Source organism: Aethina tumida, chromosome 3 (assembly GCF_024364675.1).
Source record: "Aethina tumida isolate Nest 87 chromosome 3, icAetTumi1.1, whole genome shotgun sequence".
NCBI lineage: Eukaryota > Metazoa > Arthropoda > Insecta > Coleoptera > Nitidulidae > Aethina > Aethina tumida.
In genome coordinates this window covers 6,257,844-6,278,255 of record NC_065437.1, presented here as the reverse complement: position 1 = coordinate 6,278,255, position 20,412 = coordinate 6,257,844, and the positions used below count along the sequence as shown (strand labels likewise).

At 28.6% G+C, this 20,412-nt stretch overlaps 1 protein-coding gene across 5 annotated transcripts in view; it reads left to right on the top strand.

Moving 5' to 3' along the window:
* The window catches only part of LOC109602115 (homeobox protein abdominal-B), a 176,015-nt gene that overhangs the window by 133,726 nt on the left and 21,877 nt on the right, over positions 1 to 20,412 (top strand). For all 5 annotated transcript variants that reach the window (XM_049965479.1, XM_049965482.1, XM_049965478.1 and 2 more), the window contains 2 exons: positions 18,665 to 18,755; positions 19,327 to 19,373. The gene's annotated coding sequence lies outside the window, so the exon portion shown is untranslated. The remainder of the gene's footprint in view (positions 1 to 18,664; positions 18,756 to 19,326; positions 19,374 to 20,412) is intronic.

The following is a 20,412-nucleotide window of genomic DNA, read 5'->3' as shown; positions in this document are numbered from 1 at the left end:
GAGAAATTTATTAAAAAATAAGTTATTTTATTTAAATTTCCATTACATATAAAATTTTGGTTAGTTTACAATTCATTCTGAAAAAGCTGTTTTCATGAAAAGCTTATTATTAATTTATTTTCTTGTTGGAGGATTTTTTAATGTGTGTCTTGCTAAGCCAAATTTTGTAGTTTCATCCTTTATTGTATGTGATTTATGTTCTTTAATTCTGACTTTTTGTGAATTGAGAGTGTTCTAAAGAATTAATGAATTTTGTAGAAAGTACATTAGACAATATGTGATGGATAATGTAGACACTGAAAGTTGTAAAAAAGTTTAAAACAAATAATTATGTCCTGTATTATTTATTCTTTTCAATTCGGAGCACTTTGATTATTGAGAAATACATTTTATCCCAAGGACAGAGTCCATGTAGGTACATTAGTGTAATTAAACAACAATACATGTAATTTCATTTTTCTAATAATAAAAAATACCATGTAATTTATGGAAAAGAGAACCTTCGTTATCGCTTAAAGGGCATCAAGTGTTTAAAACAACTAGTTAATTAAAAATAAACATTAAATTCTTTATGTGTAAATGTTATTTGAAATATTTCTTCAATATGTTAAATCACGCATATTAATAACAATATTATAAACAATTTTTAAGAACGTTTGTGCATAATATTTTAATACATTTTGAAAATATTCTTCATATACATTATTTTCTTATTTATAATAATAATAATAATAATAATACACTAATAAAAATGTAGATAATATAATGAATTATAAATAAACGTTATAAAAATTATTGTTTATATTAATGTATGTGTATAATAAATAAAATCAACAAGATTTATTGAAAATAAACACTAATTTATTTATGAATAATAATCATTCATTTGAAGTAAATGTTCATAGTTATTCCCGCATCAATTTTCATTTAATTTTGTATAAAAAATATTGATTATTGTTTTAACAATAAAAAGTAAAACCATATCTTATTGTATAAGTAACATATTTTATAAAAGTCCTAAATAATGTTAAATTGACACGCATATAAATAATTAAATAATGGTAATGAAATTATATTTTTGTAATAATGGAAAAAACCTTTATTACTTAAAGTACATCATATGTTTAAAACCACTTAGTTGATTGAAAATAAACATAATCTTTACGATTACTTCATTTAAAATATCTTTATTTAACAATTTTTAAATAAAGTGTAGGTCGTTTTTATAAAAATAAATGTTAGATAATTTTTATGAAGATAATTGCCAAAGAAAATCAACTCATTAATAACCATTTGATTATTAACAAGAATATAAAAATGTTTCTAAAAGTAGAAATAAGGTTTTTCGAATAATAAATTATTTTTCTTCTGTGAAAATATGTATCCATTAATAATTATAATTAATATAAATAAAATTAAAGAATAAGATTAAATCTAATAATTGGTTTATTTTAAATTAAAAATTAATAACAATTTATTGAACTAATATTTATTGAATATCCTAATAATAATAAATAATTGAAAAATAAATAAAGAAGTGTACATTTTTCTAATAATAGAAAATAATTGATTAAAGTATTTTGTTATTAATAAGAATATAAAAATATTTGATGAAATATAAAAAATAGAAATAAGATTTTTTAAATAATAAATTATGTTTTTTGTGAAAATGTATCCATTAATAATCATAATTAATATAAATAAAATTAAAGAATAAGATTAAATTTAATAAAATATAATAAATAAAATTATAATAATTATTTTATTATAAACTAAAAATGTATGGGTTGAAATGGTTTATTATAAATTAGAAATTAATAACCATCTATTGAAATAATATTTATTGAATATTTTAATAATAATAATAATAAATAATTGAAAAATAAATAAATAACTGTACATTTTCCTAATAACAGAAAATAATTGATTGAAGTATTTTGTTATTAACAACAATATAAAAATATTTGACGAAATATATCCATTAGTAATCATAATTAATATAAATAAAATTAAAGAATAAGATTAAATTTAATAAAATATAATAAATAAAATTATAATAATTATTTTATTATAAACAAAAAATGTATGGGTTGAGTTGGTTTATTTTAAATTAAAAATTAATAACAATATATTATTAATAAATATTACATTTATTGAATATAATATAATAATATAATAAATAATTGAAAAATAATAATTAATAACCGTACATTTTGCTAATAAAATTTATAAAAAAATGTTTAAAGAGTTCATATGTTTTCATAAACTTAGTTAACTGAAAAGAAATATGAATGTTTACGAGGACATAAAGTTATTTGAAATATTCCTTCAGTACGTGTAATCATAGACATTTATTTATTTAATATATCCTCAGGATATTATTGGAATTAAATTTATTTCCAACGATTTCAATAACATTGACACACAAATGAAATACGAACATTTTATTATTAATAAGTATTCTGTGTACTTTTTGAATTGTAGATGTAAAACCAGCACATTTTCAAATCCAATTCGTCGGGTACTAAAAGTAGAATTTATAAGTCAATGTGACCTTTACATGTGAAAACGTGACCATAATCACACACACGTGATAAATTGCAATTATGCAAATATTTTTTGCTTAACCATTAAATTACTTGTTAAATTATTTTTTCTGGTTAAAAACAAATGAGCACATTCGCAAGCAACAACTGGAAACCTCCTCGCATCTTCGTCGCAAATTTTTGCAAACTTTTTGTCGTTTTTTTCGTACCAACAACGACCGATAGTCATGTAGTCACCGATGCACCCATGTCACATGGCAACAATGCCCAACTGCACACATGTCCCCAAGTGCCATAACTACATATGGTTAAACAAAGCCTCGGGTCGCTCCTGTTCTCCTGGTTCGGAGTATGTAGGAATAGATCATACTCTGGCTTCAGCGGCTTCATGCAACGAGACTTCGACAATTACCCCGGCTAGGTTCCGTCCTAGATGAATGGTTCGAGTTAGAATTAATGCACCAGTTACTCAGCTAGTGGATTTAAGAAATTATGAATGTCTTTCTTTGTTTAGAGGATTGAAATTTAATTGAAATTCATGACCATGACCAAAAATTTAGTCGCTTTTATTTAATTATTATTAATTAGTTTTACTGAAGTTTTTGTTGGAAATTAACTTAAGATTAGTTTATTAATAAAATAGCAATATAAAATTAGAAAAAACGTGGAGAGTTCGCCAGTTTGGCACTTGTTTTAGGCCTTGCCAAAATTTCCGCAATCCACTGCAATGCGTGCGTGGCCAGTCGGAGGCTCTAAAGTAAACGGACGCGTCGCTTCCGCGCCAACATTTTGTTTTTATTGTATTATTTAAACTAATATACTTGCAGTGTGAATATATTTCGAATCAGGGCGGCATGCAGGCCGGGAGGTGAGCCGTTTGCTTGGTCTAGGCTAGATACGGTCCGTGGGCAGTGCACCAATGACGATGCAGTCGACCATGCGCTGCAACTGCAGCCGGAACGACCAATGTTTCTGGTGGGCCGCCTGGGCATCGTGCTCACCTTGCCTTTTATTTGTCGTTAATTGTTTTGTTTACTACACGCGCCGGTTTTCCATTGGGAATTGCGAAAAAGTCCGCGGCGGTTAGTGGGGACGGTGTTTTTTTCGTAATTGACAGGCGATTTACTTTGTCTATTGCCTATGATTTACAATTAACGATTGGATAAGGTTTGCTCACGTAACGCGGCCGTAGGTGCTAATGGAAAGTTAATGGGACAACTTGGATTAGATGTAAATTGCTATTGCACTGATACACAAATTTTAATCTTATATTGTGTATGTTTTACAATATGTGATTTTAATGAAATAAGGGTCCAGAGATAAGTTGGAAAACTGATGCTTCCATTGATAATTAATAGACTTTGATTAGATGATAAATATTTGAAATGCAGCTTTAATTCCATACAATATTTGACGAGTTTTAGCCATTTTCGTCATTAAACCGAATATTTAAAATCATGTTATGAACGAAGACCAAATAAAAATTGAAAAGACATATAATATATAATTATATTCAATAATGTTTGGATTTGGATCTAGTAAATAAGGCTTTAACATAAGTATCAATATCACTTACTTACTCGTTTCTGAATCTTTGATATCTTCCTCCTATCTTTGTCATGGCTTGAACATTTACATTTTTGTCCTTCGGATAATTCCGTATAAGGAACCAGCAATAGTCTGGCATCATTTACTTGTTTTTGAAGCTTTGATGTCTTCCTCCTATCTTAGTCATGACTTGGTGCAATCCTTTACCTTGTTCATCTGTTCCAGCTTCTACACATGTATACTTTCTGACAAGACAACCAAATATATATCTTAATTGTTGTATTTAAATCTAGATATTAAAACGTTTTACCTATTTCGACTAACTAAATAAAAGACTTGTACATTTACATTTTTGTCCACCGGATATTCTCGTATAAGGAACAAGCAACATTCTGCCATCATTTACTTGTTTTTGAAGTTTTGATGTCTTCTTCCTATCTTAGTCAGAACTTGGTGCAATCTTCCATCTTGTTCATCTCCTCCAGTATTTACACATATAAATTTTCTGGGGAAACAACCAAATAAATAAAGGGTAGATATAGTGTAATTGTCATATTTAAACCTAGAAATTAAAACGTTTTACCCATTTGAAATAACTAAATAGAAGAGTAGTACATTTGCATTTTTGTTAGTTGGATATTCTCGTATAAGGAACAAGCAATAGTCGGCCATCAATTACTTGTTTTTGAAGCTTCGATGTCATCTTCCTATCTTAGTCATGAGTTGGTGGAATCTTCCATCTTGTTCATCTCCATCACCATCTGCAAATTTAGATTTGCTGGCAAGACAGTTAAATAAATAAAGATTAAGATATATTTTAATTGTTATATTTATATAAAAACATATTTAAATTTAGAAATTAAAACGTTTTACCTATCTGAAATAACTAAATAGAAGACTGGAACATTTACATTTTTGTTAGTTGAATATTCTCGTATAAGGAACAAGTAATAGTCGGCCATCATTTACTTGTTTCTGAAGCTTGGATGTCTTCTTCCTATCTTAGTCATGAGTTGGTGCAATCTTCCACCTTGTTCATCTCCACAGCATCTACTCATTTAGATTTACTGGCAAGACAACCAAATAAATAAAGAGTAGGTATATTTTAATTGTCATATTTAAATCTAGAAATTAAAACGTTTTACCCATTTGAAATAACTAAATAGAAGACTGGAACATTTACATTTTTGGTAGTTGGATATTCTCGTATAAGGAACAAACAATAGTCGGCCATTATTTACTTGTTTATGAAGCTTCGATGTCTTCTTCCTGTCTTAGTCATGAGTTGGTGCAATCTTCCATCTTGTTCATCTCCACCAGCATCTACACATTTAGATTTGCTGGCAAGACAACCAAATAAATAAAGAGTAGATATATTTTAATTGTCATATTTAAATCTAGAAATTAAAACGTTTTACCAATTTGAAATAACTAAATAGAAGACTGGAACATTTACATTTTTGTTAGTTGAATATTCTCGTATAAGGAACAAGTAATAGTCAGGCATCATTTACTTGTTTCTGAAGCTTCGATGTCTTCTTCCTATCTTAGTCATGAGTTGGTGCAATCTTCCACCTTGTTCATCTCCACAGCATCTACTCATTTAGATTTTCTGGCAAGACAACCAAATAAATAAAGATTAAGATATATTTTAATTGTCATATTTAAATTTAGAAATTAAAACGATTTACCTATCTGAAATAACTAAATAGAAGACTGGAACATTTACATTTTTGTTAGTTGAATATTCTCGTATAAGGAACAAGTAATAGTCGGCCATCATTTACTTGTTTCTGAAGCTTCGATGTCTTCTTCCTATCTTAGTCATGAGTTGGTGCAATCTTTCATCTTGTTCATCTCCACCAGCATCTACACATTTAGATTTGCTGGCAAGACAACTAAATAAATAAAGAGTAGATATATTTTAATTGTCATATTTAAATCTAGAAATTAAAACGTTTTACCAATTTGAAATAACTAAATAGAAGACTGGAACATTTACATTTTTGTCAGTTGGATATTCTCGTATAAGGAACAAGTAATAGTCGGCCATCATTTACTTGTTTCTGAAGCTTCGATGTCTTCTTCCTATCTTAGTCATGAGTTGGTGCAATCTTCCATCTTACTCATCTCCACCACCATCCACACATTTAGATTTGCTGGCAAGACAACCAAATAAATAAAGAGTAGATATATTTTAATTATCATATTTAAATCTAGAAATTAAAACGTTTTACCTATTTGAAATAACTAAATAGAAGAGTGGTACATTGACATTTTTGTTAGTTGGATATTCTCGTATAAGGAACAATCAATAGTCGGCCATCATTTACTTGTTTCTGAAGCTTCCATGTCTTCTTCCTATCTTAGTCATGAGTTGGTGCAATCTTCCATCTTGTTCATCTCCACCAGTATCTTCACATTTATATTTTCTGGCAAAACAACCACATAAATGAAAAGTAAATATATCTCAATTGTTGTATTTAAATCTAGAAATTAAAACGTTTCACCCATTTGAAATGACTAAATAGAAGACTGGAACATTTACATTTTTGTTAGTTGGATATTCTCGTATAAGGAACAAGCAATAGTCAGCCATCATTTACTTGTTTCTGAAGCTTCAATGACTTCTTCCTATCTTAGTCATGAGTTGGTGCAATCTTCCACCTTGTTCATCTCCACAGCATCTACTCATTTAGATTTTCTGGCAAGACAACCAAATAAATAAAGAGTAGATATATTTTAATTATCATATTTAAATCTAGAAATTAAAACGTTTTACCTATTTGAAATAACTAAATAGAAGAGTGGTACATTGACATTTTTGTTAGTTGGATATTCTCGTATAAGGAACAAGCAATAGTCGGCCATCATTTACTTGTTTCTGAAGCTTCCATGTCTTCTTCCTATCTTAGTCATGAGTTGGTGCAATCTTCCGTCTTGTTCATCTCCACCAGTATCTTCACATTTATATTTTCTGGCAAAACAACCAAATAAATGAAAAGTAAATATATCTCAATTGTTGTATTTAAATCTAGAAATTAAAACGTTTCACCCATTTGAAATGACTAAATAGAAGACTGGAACATTTACATTTTTGTTAGTTGGATATTCTCGTATAAGGAACAAGCAATAGTCGGCCATCATTTACTTGTTTCTGAAGCTTCAATGACTTCTTCCTATCTTAGTCATGACTTGGTCCATCTTGTTCATCTGCACCAGCATCTACAAATTTAGATTTTCTGACAAAGCAACCAAAAAAATGTAAAGGAGATATTAATTGTTATATTTAAAGCTACAAATTAAAATTGAATATTCATTAGTTCTCGTTAGAAATAAAATTTGAAACTTTGTGGGTATGTTTTTCGAATTGAACACGGACAAGTCATGACAAAAGATGTAAAATAAAATTTTAAAATTTTTATTATAAAGTGGTGTTATCCAAATGACAGTTTAACAAGACCGTTAAACGATGATGCCTTCCTCCCTACGGTCCTTTGTGCGCCCCGGGACAATATCTGCTCGCGCACTGTATATTAAACAGACAAATCATAAAAAGTCCAATTTCGTGCTTCATCAATTTCACACGGTCGGGCGCTCATTCGAAACAACGACGTGAAGGCGACGGCCGCAGAGGAACGGCTATGGTGTCGGGTCCCGACATAATTGAGAGCCGGCAATGTCCGATCTTAATTTATCTGTCCGGTTATCACGTGATGGTGGCATATTAAGTTTGTTGCCCTCCGCGTCAACCCTTGCCGTCGTCGCACCCATAAAACACCCGGGATCTTTACATTGTTCCCCCGGAGGATGGGATTCTTCGTTCAATCCTTTCTATCGTAAAGTGCACGCGTCGTCGACAAGCGCTTTACATTTCATTAAACCGGGTTCGAGGAAACGCCCTTTCCTCGTATTATTCTTGGGGCATTATCTATGCATTGGGTTGCCAAAGATGATTCACAATTTTTTACATAATTTCAGCCACATAACACCTAACCGTGATTCTGGTCTTAGGTTCAAAGAAGCTAATTAGATACACACAAGACTTTACTACCAATTAACTGCCTGACTGCCATTTATGAGGCACTTTTACATCTACATCCAAAGCGACAAATCTATGCCCCGACGAAATTATCATACTTTAAAAGACCTTCTGAAACTGGAAAAGGGTTCGGGCATTGGGTTAAAAACGGGCCGTAACATAAATAACCCGGGCCCACGTTTTTCACATATGCTTTTAATTATTCCAAACTACGAACCAGTCAAGTAACGACACAAAGGCGGTTTTGTCTAAACAAGGATGTTGACAAATTTATTGCCATTTCGGCCGATAATTATTAGGATTGTACGGCCCCTGATACCTGAGACAACCAACGAGTTTATTATATGAGCACACAAAAAGAAACATGTCGGTGGTTGGAATCGGCGTGTTTCAGCTGTTGTGCTTTCAAAACTTCATGGATAAAGTCAAAGATTTTATGACAGTAGAAACGGTGATTCGAGGCAAAATGTGAGGAATGTTAAAATGCATTTTCTTGATTAGATTTACTATTTGTTTATTACATTTACATTGAGACAAACAAGGTTTTGTGTTCATTCAGTTATTTATCATTAAGCCACAAGCTACACGCAGTTAATTAAACGCTGTATCAATAAGACTTAATAAGTCTTTTTCATCATATTAACAACTGTAAAAATCCATTTAATTAAAAGTCTATAACATTTTTTTTTTTGGACGCACTTTTCCAAGGTCTCTATTAAATTATAATTTATAGCACATAAAATTTTAAATAAACCAGAAAATACTCGATTTGTATGTTCGAAAGGGCGCGTAATAAAAAAGACGAGAGAGACTATAGAACAAAAGGGCCTTGTTTGTATAAATATCGGCCTGCGGGAAAGAAACACTTCCGAACTGGCTGCACCACCCCCAAACTATGGCTCCCTCTACCCTAAAAGAATAATAAAATAAGATGTAAATTTTTAAGTATTTTTAGATGCCCCCTCAGCCTTTCACGTTTAGTTTCCTCGCTCACGTATAAATTACTCTCCATCATGTTATCATTAAATCGTCCCTTCCGGGGGGAATCTTTTTTAATGGAAGGAAGATTCATTTTGTGAATTATAATTAGAGTGACATCCGATTGTTTAATTTCAAGAAATATCTTTTTGTTTAATATTCCGATCGTCGAGTAGGCACTTTATTTTAAATCGGATGTTGAAAATTACAAAATTAACATAGATGTGATTTTTAAGTTAATTTTTTAATTATAAATTCTTGAAGGGGTATTAAAATTAAATTCCTGAATGGAAAAGTGTATAATCAAAGTACACAATGTTAAAAATAGGCTTATTAAAATTGTGAAATAATGCTGAACCCTGAAAATTATGTTTTTAAGTTAATGTCATAATTATATCTAACAAAGAATTTTTGTGGTAATAAAGTTAAATTACTAAATGGAAAAGTGTAAAATTAAAGAACATAATATTAAAAACGTACTCATTAAAATTATAATATAATTCTAAACCCTGAAAACTATTGAAAATTATGATTTTTAATTTAATATCATAATTATTCCTGACAAGGAATTCTTAAATATGTAATAAAATTAAATTTCTCAATGTAAAACAACATAATATAAAACATGCTAATCAAAAATGTAAAATAATGTTAAACCCTCAAAATTGTCGCTAATTATGATTTTCAAGTTAATGTGTGTGTTATTCCTAAAAAGGCATTTTTGAAGAGGTAATAAAATTAAATTTCTCAATGTAAAAGTGTAAAATCAAATTATTATTATTAAAAACATGCTCATTAAAATTGTAAAATATTCCTGAGCCTTGACAATTATTGAAAAATATTATTTTTAAGTTAATGTCATAGTTTATTCCTAATAAGGGATTCTTGAAGAGGTGATAAATTTCTCTATGTAAAAGTGTAAAATTAAAGAACGTAATATAAAAAACATGCTAATTAAAAACGTAAAATACTCCTGAAGCCTGAAAATTGTTAAAAATTATGTTTTTTAAGTTATTATCAGTAATATAAATTTAAATTTCTAAATGGAAAAGTATGAAATCAAAGAACAAAATATTAAAAGAAAAATAGAAAACTATTCAAAATTATGATTTTTTAAGTTAATATAATAATTATTTCTAACAAGAAACTCCTGAAGAGGTAATAAAATTTAATTTCTGAATGTAAAAGTGTAAAATCAATTATGAGTTCTGAAAATTGTTGTTAATTATGATATTTTTAAATTAATATGGTAATTATATCTAACGAAGAATTCTTGAAGTGCTAATAAAGTTAATTTTCTAACTAGAGAAGTGTAAAATCAAAGAACATAATATTAAAAAAATAATTCTGAAAACTATTGAAAATTATGATTTTTTAAGTTAACATCATAATTATTCCTAACAAGGAATTCCTGAAGAGGTAATAAAATTTAATTTCTAAATGTAAAAGTGTAAAATCAATTACGAATCCTGAAAATTGTTGCTATTTAAATTAATATCATAATTATATGTAACAAAGAATTCTTGAAGTGCTAATAAAGTTAATTTTCTAAATAGAGAAGTGTAAAATCAAAGAACATAATATTAAAAAAAATATTCTGAAACCTATTGAAAATTATGATTTTTTAAGTTAATGTTATAATTATTCCTAACAAGGAATTCCTGAAGAGGCAATAAAATTTAATTTCTGAATGTAACAGTGTAAAATCAATTATGAATCCTGAAAATTGTTGGTAATTATGATATATTTAAATTAATATTATAATTATATCTAACAAAGAATTCTTAAATTGCCAATAAAGTTAAATTTCTAAATACAGAAGTGTAAAATCAAAGAACATAATATTAAAAACATGCTCATTAAAATTGTAAAATAATCCTGAATCTAGCAAATTATTGAAAATTATTATTTTTAAGTTAATGTCATAGTTATTCCTAACAAGGAATTCTTGAAGAGGTAATAAAATTAAATTTCTCAATAAAATCAAAGAACCTATTATTAAATATATACTTATTAAATTTGTAAAATAACCCTGAAACCTGAAAAATTATTAAACGTTGTTATTAATATTATTTTTTAATTAAATTATAATTATTCATAACAAATAATTCTAGTAGAGATAATGTAAAAATGTAAAATCAAAGAACTTAATATTAAAAACGTACTAAATAAAAACGTAGAATAATCCTGAAGCCTGAAAATTGTTAAAAATTATGTTTTTAATATATATAATAATTAAGTTAAGTCAAGGGTTCTTGAAGTTAATTTTCTAATGTGTGAAATCAATGGATTTAAATAATTCTGGATTCTGAAAATGGTTGAAAATTATCATTACCTCATTAATATCATGTTAAAAGTCACCAAATAGACATATAAATATGCATTATATTAAAATAAATTATGTTGAAACTATAAGAAAAAAAATTTAAAGTAAAAACATTCCTAGAAAAGTTTATTTGCGTCTAAAAATTAATTAATTTTTCTCTTGAGTCGTCGATACTTATAAATATTCATGTACTATAATTATTATAATAGTCTACTGCCTACATTTACAACCACAAAATTCTTTGTATAGATACAAAAGATTATATTGTGAACAAAAATAATCACCAGAAATATTTATTACTTTGTTATTAAGGTATGACAAATATATATTTATTTTAACAACCAGAAAATTATTCCATTGACGCATTCATTGGAATTTTTCCTGTTGGTGTTTATTTTCCTAAATGGTAAAAATGTGCTAAAAAACACTTTTGGAATTATTTTAAAACATACAAAGACAACAAATGATGGTTATTTCAAATATGAGCAGCCCCAACATTTGCAATGGATGTTCCACTGCATTAAACTCGACCGTCGAGAGTTCCAGAGTAATCTCATTAGCAATAATGCCGAATAACTTTTAAACCGAATTATAATTAAACTCTTGTAAAAGTGCTCGGTGGCAATCTTAAAAGCAGACTTCGGAGATTTGGCCAGAAAACTTTAAGACGATCCAATTTAAATTCTTATCTGAGAAACGGTTTCGCTTGTTTCCCCCGAGCGTGGAGTAAATATCTGGAGAGATTGGGGGGCGGAACACCTGCGCCTTAAAAGTTTCGAGGGTGGAGAATTAGGTCGGCACACACACGGTCTTTATCTTCGGGGGTTAAATTAAATGTAGATCGATGTGCAATTTGAGCTGAACTTGTGATTAAATCGCCGTGCGGTTTTGTCCGGTCAATAACAGAAACGTTTTGAGTGTTAAGGGGGAAAAAGGTGAAAAAGGATCCCATGCCCAGGATCGCGACGCTCTATTTCCTGCCTTGGAAGTTTATCGCCTGCGCAGGAAGTCACCTTCCATAAACTGGAAACGCTGCTATCCTACAAAATCCTCGGGGCGCTTTACCAAATCCTCGAGTTTGCATTCAGCTAACGTCTACATCGTTGCTTGCTACGGACCAGTCTTTGACTGGCGTATCTTGGTCCTTAATGTCTTCCACGGAGCTTTAACGCTCCGACAATTCTCCGATGCTTGTGCACGTTCCTCACTGGCGTTGCATTTAATCGGGTGATAATGACCTATTCGCCTTTCGTCAACACGACTCCATTATTTGACGTTTATGCGACGTTCGCCGGAGGCGCATTATTTAGATATACGACGCCCTGTACCGTTGCCAAATACCTCCCGCCACTGATTGACGATTTTAATTCATCCCGCTACTTGCCAAATGAAGGTCTAATTTTAAATGTTGCTAATGCTAAAGATTCCTGCAGCCATAGCCACATAAAAAATGATATATATGACGTCTACATACATAATTTAATTTGCGGATAGTGCCCCACAATCTGACTGATGGAAAACAAGCGGGTCGGATAAATGTAAAAGGGGTCTAGCCGAATTTCGTCTACATACGGGATAGTTTTTATTGCCCAGCGCCATAATTCCTGATGAGCGGAAGCAGTAAATCTAATACTTGAAGACGCAAGCCGATTGTCTGAAAGTTTTTTTTTCCGTCGCAGTAAAAAATCAATTTTCCCAATGAGGGAATTTCCATACGCAATCCGGGGTGGAGTGGAAAAACAACCATTTTCAATAAACGAATATCGCCGGCCGTAAAAGGCCCCCGCCATTTTAATCCTGCATATAAATGACAATATGTAGAAGCATTCGATGTATCATGTCTGTAGTGATTTGTTTATTCGGATTTGAAGCCATCTGTTACTTATGGACCATTTTATATTAAAAATCTCCGATATGATACACTCCCTTGTGTTGAATAAACTGAAGATTATTAAAGTTGACTCACGGCAAAACTCAGATTATTGGTAAAATTCAATCTCAATTTACATATTTCATTTTGGTTTCTTAATTATATAAATATCCCGTTGCAAAAATAAACAAGAAATGCAAATGCACCTGCTTGAAGCAGGTGCCTATCAGAAACATGTTTCCATTTCTTTTCTTATTGGCCGATGGAGCAGCTATAATCATCAATAAAAAAAGCTATGGCGTCCTAAATCTGATGCAATTTAAAACAGAAGCTGGCATTATTTTAATTATTTCAATGAAACCCCCCCTAAGAAGAAAAGGAACAATTAAAAGTCCCAACAAAGAAAACGGTCTGCACTTCGAATTTAAATATTCCAGGGGGCTTAATCGTGGAAATTAAGGGAGGGATATATATTTAAAAAAATAATAATAATAAAAAGCTGAGAGTGCAACTGATATACATTTTCTCGACCATTGTTTTTTTCTTTTATTAACCTCGTCTTTATGCTGATCGCAGATTAAGCCCATAAATTTAACTATAATTTCTTTGCTGCAATTTTTCCAACAATGTCCGATGTAAATGAGACCATTGTAAAAAGCAAAGAGCATATTTCACACATTAATCTGATTTGAAAGCTCGGAATCCATCTTTAACCGTAACAATTTAAATATTAATGGTGGTGAGAAATGTTCATTACAGAAATAATTAATAGACCTCACACGAGGAAAATAAACAATTTCGATTACATTTTAAAGAACTATCATTGAAAGTTATTATAAGTTATAGTAAATTTAATTAAATGTAGTTAAATGATTACGTTTCTGGAAATAAAATAACGGAAAGGCTTCGTTTAATTAACACATCACGCATTCTAATCTAAAAATGTCGGTACCTGCGATGGATTTGTGAACCTCTCAGAACATTTTAAATTTAAAATTCGCATTATATATAATTTGAATTATAATGAATATTTATATTTTTAATTTTTTAACTTTATTTTCACTAATACAAAATATTATAAATTTTAATAATAAATATAAAATAGGAAAGAACTAATTTTTAATTTTTTGAAATATTTAATAACTGAACAAAAAACTGTGTAAAATGTTTTTTTATTTATTTTTTATTATATTATTTCCCATTTTTAATAATATATTGTGACACCCAATAAGTAAACTGAGAAATTAAAAATGAAAAATTTTATTAGTTGAAAATTAATTAATTTGGGGGTTTGAACTTCCTAGAACAAAATTTTAAACTTAAAATTAACATTAAATATTGAGTTAAAATAAAAATAAGTTAAGGTTAAAAATAATAAAAAAATCATTTAATTTAATTATAATAGAATAAATGAATATTTTTTTATATTTTTAATATCTTTATTTTCACTAATTTATTATAATAAATATTATATATTTTAATAATAAGTGTAAAATAGAAAAAGAATAATGTTTCATTTTTTTAGAATGCACATATAAATATTAAAATGTAATATGAAGAAATAAAAATCTTAAAAATATATAAATAGAAAAATTCAAATTTTTATGCTTTTATTTTATTCAAACAACTAAAATGAAATAAATTTATTAAAAGAAGTGATAAACATTGAAATATTTAGTAAGAAAAAAATCTTTTGAAAAAAATTAGATATAAAAAAGAAAAAAATTATTTATTATAATAGAATAAATGAATGTTTTTTTTACATTTTTATTAACTTTATATTCACTAATTTACTATAATAGTTATTATAATTTTAATAATAAGTATAAAATAGAACTCACATATAAAAATTAAAATGTAATATGAAGAAATAAAAATCTTGAAAATATATAAATAGAAGAAATCAAATTTTTATGTTTTTATTTTATTCAAACATTGTATAATGAAATAAATTCATTAACAAAAGTGACGAAAATTGAAATGTTTAGTAAGAAAAAATCTTATGGGAAAAATTAGATATAAAAAAGAAAAATATAAAATAAAATTTTTACTGTTTTCTAGTTATTCAAATTTTTGTACTGCCTTGATAAAATAAATTCTTAAATAAAAATTATAAACATATGATTTTATAATTATTTTTTAATATTTTTATTTTTTAAAATTATTTTGATGCAATAAATAATTTTATTAGTTTTAAAGTAAAACACTAAAAAATATCTTATGAGAACACATAAATATGTAAAAAACAAAAAGTTGAATTAATATTTTTGAACTACCATAATATGAAAATATAATTTTATTATATTTTTGTAATTTTTAGTAATTATTTTGTCATACAATATTAAAAATCAATAATTTTATTGAATAATTTTATTAATTTAAAAGAAGTTCAAAACTATTGCAGTATTTAATAGTAATAAAAAAATTATTTTGACACTATTAATTAATAAAAAATTTAAACATTCAAAAATGTCTTTATGGGAAAATATAAATTAATAAAAGAGAAAAAATGGAATTAATTTTCCATTAATAATAATACCATAATATAAAAATATAATTTTATTATTTTTTTGTAATTTTTAGTAATTATTTTGCCATACAATATTAAAAATCAATAATTTTATTGATTTTACATTTAAAATTGAATAATGTTATTAATTTAAAAGAAGTTCAAAATAATTGCAGTATTTAATAGTAATAAAAAATTATTTTGACACTATTAATTAATTAAAAATTTAAACATTCAAAAGTATCTTTATGGGAAAATATCAATTAATAAAAGAGAAAAAATGGAATTAATTTTTGTACTACTATAATATAAAAAATATGATTTTGTGATCATTTTTTGTAATTTTTGGTAATTATTTTGACATAACATTCAAAATCAATAATTTTACTGATTTTAAATTTAAAATTTAATAATTTAATAACTGAACAAAAACTGTTTAAAATATTATATAAAACTATGATTTTATTTATTTATTTTTATTACAATTTTTTGATAATATATTATGATACACCCAATAATTAAAATGAGAAATTAGAAATGCACAATTTTATTAGATGAAAATAAAACTAATTATTGTAATTAATTATATCGATTTTAATGAACGGTTTTGATTTTTATTTTAAAATAAAAATACATTTAAAAAAATATTTGCCATAAAACTACTTAAATTATTAATATAGAATATAGTTAAGTAACACAACAAAAATATTAATAAGTTATTTGAAGTTGTTCATGGTGTTAATTATTAAAATTTAATTACTATAAGCTTATTTGTAAAGCTCCCCATTATAATTTGTTTGTGTAAATAACAATAAGGATCAACTATTTTTTATTTTTTAAATTATATCGTACAAAAAAATATATAAGCGAATTTTTTTAAACAATTCTAGACTATTAAAAATGTTTCAGTAAGCTGAAATAACTGATGTTATTTTTATAAAGCCAATATATACGATTGAAAGCCAGTTAAATGCTTATAAATTACATTATTATTTAAGAGACGCATTTCCCCGTTGTTGTAACTTCAGTAGTGCATGTAAAGACATCCAGAAACTGAAACGGAACGAACGCTCAGGAGATTTTATTCAGCAAAGTGTCTTGGCGGGGCAATTTACGTCCGTCATAAATGTATTATATATTCAAATGAAGACGAAATAAAATCGTGGTAGGGATTTTTCTTTTTTCTCCACGGCAGAAAAATAAAACCGAAGGCGTAGCGAGAAACGGTAGTTACTCCTGAAACTACAACGGCGGAAAAGAAGCTAATGGAATATCTATAAATTGTCGTGAAAGCGTGTTTGCACTTTATCAGGAGTGGATGAATTGAGGAATTTAATATTCCCAGAAGCACTCGGGTTTGTTATGCCATGTCTGGTCCGGAATGAGATTTAATCGTAAAATGGTGGCTGTTGTGCCTTACGCGCTAAGTGCCTTTCTTTGAGCTCCATCGACTTTTAGATAGATGTAGCCTAGGCTAGTGGACTCCGAGTAAGGAATTCATAGTCGCCTCAGACGATCAAAAATTGATTTTGCAACGAGTGCACAATAATAATTAAGATCCATTAAGGCCACGATTTGGGGACGTGCTCCTTTGTATTCAAGAGGTGGCGATATAAATAACACCCAGATCTGTCAGACTAGCTAGGTTTTATTGTTATACACAAGTCGCGCTAACACGGGAAAGCTTTCGACCGCTGGGGAGCCTCCAGAAAACGGAAATTGAACACTCCCCGCCACCAAGCCGTCTTCTCAATTTCACTATGAATTTACCCGGGTGATACTATGTTGTAAGCGAAATTGGATAATAGTGTTTAATGGACGAAAGGGACGGTACCCCCGGAATGGCTGGCGCAGGGGAGGCATTGTGGAATTTTAATAAAAGGATTAACATTCATTAAGGTTTGCTGCGGTTTCATTTGACACCAAGACTCTTCTTTGTAGCCATAAACTTGTTTAGATTGTTCGATTAAAAAGCAATAAATATTGAAATGGTTCATGCACCCTTTTATTTTTAAGTAAATTTGGACAGAAAACTCATTACTTCCAGACCGCGTACACCCATAGAAAAATAATGGACGCCATGCGGCGTTATAAAAGGGCCGTCCCTTGTGCGTAGGTATTATCAGGGTTGGCTTATAATTGATATTTGTGGCAAAAGACCCCGGACGAAATGAAATAGTTTATCTGCTCCAAGATGTCTCCATAAACTCTGATTACTGACAGAAAGAACGTCATCCCAGGGAACAATAACGGCACAACTTTTTCCCCTTTTTTTTTTCCTCGGGGGCGACTTATCATTAGTTAAAAAATGCCTTGTCACGTGGAAGGACCATTTCCAACTTTTGTTGTCGGCCAGCATTTAATTTGTCACGGGCCGTTTGTGATGGCATTAAAGTAAACAGTTCAGCCGGAGACAAAGGATATTGCGAAAACAAAGATTTTATTTAATGCAAGGCTTAAGGATATTAAAAGTAATCCAGAACAGTGTGCAAGTAAAGATAATACCATAATTACGGCCGGACAGACTTTGTAGCCCTAATATTCCAAATATAATTAACAAATAACAAATTCTTCCCTCCCAATATATGTGACAATAAAAGACAAAGATAAATAAATGGTTGGTTGTTTTCACAAACATGGTTTATTCTGACATTTATGACGAAGAAGGAAATAGGAATCGGTTATGGCTGTGTCATAATTCGTTGTTCATGATGCAAGGGTAATTACTTAATATCCGTGTACAACTTTATTGTCTCGTTCGTCGATTGTCATTATACATTACCTATACAAATTAACCTTTAAACAAACCCATTTACCTTTATCAATATTTTATTTTGTGTTTCAGGCTTGTTTTCACCTTGTCCCTGTTAAATTCAATGCGTCAAGCTGTTCGGCGACGTGGAACGAGTTCTTCATCCCTTCGAGTTGTCTAGTAGGTGAGTCCAAACCAAAGTCGTGCCGTTTTCGTAAACAATACAGGAAACATGTAATCCCCGTCGACCGAAAAGACACGCCCCAAGATTTATTTCAAACGTGCCAGTTTAGCTGCAACAAAGATTATACACGTACGTTCCAGTTCCACCCTCCATTAACGCAAAATGTCGTAATTCTAAGTTTATGTCGGCTGTGCGTGTGTATTTTTGCCAAAACATGCTAATCCCGACGCGACCGGATCTGCCTGAAATAAGATAATTTTTGAGACAATTCCGCCATCACTGTTGTCGCCCCCAAAATAAATGAGCACGATAATCTCAGTAATATACTATTCTTCCAGCAGGTTGGCGCATCACTTCATTACGTTTTACCAGAACGGGAATGGTTAGACGAAAGAATTCTAGGTAAGTGCCCGAAAAGGAAACAAAAAAGGACATGTTTTAGAATCGTGCTTGCTCATTCTCACTCCCCCCCCCCCCATGTTTCTCAAAAGTTATCTTATTTCAAATATTTACCAAAAACTGACACGGACCGTTAATTTATTTGTGTCTATACATTTACAATTTTTTACAGACTCTCGAGAGTGTTCCCTGGGACTAGTCTGGCAAGTTTTCATCAAGGTAAAGTATCTTATCTGCACATTTTTTCTTGAAATACTTAACTTTATGTTATCAGACTCCAACAGTTTCCAGTTGCCACTTCAGTTGATGCTCGTATTGTTTATACATTCATCTAAAATGTTAATTATTATTATTTTATATGCACAGACAGGTTTTTTACCGTATCGCGTGGGTTATAGAATATGTTTTAAAAGGTTTTACAAGTGAATTAAACTCACATAAAAAGTTAATAGATCGATGGGTATCGATTTTCAGTTCATTTTCGATGTAATTTAAACGGTCCACGGAACAAGGAGCATGATTAGACGATCAAATTGATTTAGATTTAAAACTGATCAAATTTGCATGATTAAATTAATTCGGAATATTTGCTAATGTTTTTGACCTTAAGGCTTATTTATTATCTTGATGTGGCGTTTCTTAATTAATCTGTTGCAGCTTGATGGTTTAATTAAGATTTTTTTTTGAATTATCTATTAAAATAGATTTAAAAGGTTATAGTTCTGAAATGGCAAAAAATTTAATAATTTTATTAATTAAATTTAAATTAAAAGTAATATCTAGTACAAATAATTTTTATTTAAAATTTTATTAATAAACAAAAAATAAGTAATGGAAAACTAAAAATTAGAAAAAAATATAATATTTCATTAAAAATAATTTTCAAAATTCCATTAATCCAATTGTTACTTAATTTTAAACTAAAGGAGAGAATATATTTATATAAAAATATATGTATATTCATTTTTATTTTGGGTCCAAGATTTTGAAATTCGGCGCTTTTAAGAATATATAGAAATTAATGAACATTATATTTTATTATGTAGAAGATGATGATAAATTTAAGAAAAAATAATATGTTTACAAGTTTTATTATTATTTACAATTAATTAATAAAAATTAGGGCTTTTTATGTAATTTACATTTTTAAGAATATTTATATTTTGATAAACATAATTTAATTCTAATGATTTAATCAAAAAAGATGGAGTTATAAAAAGTCAATAAATAATATTGTATTCTTTATGAAAAGATAATA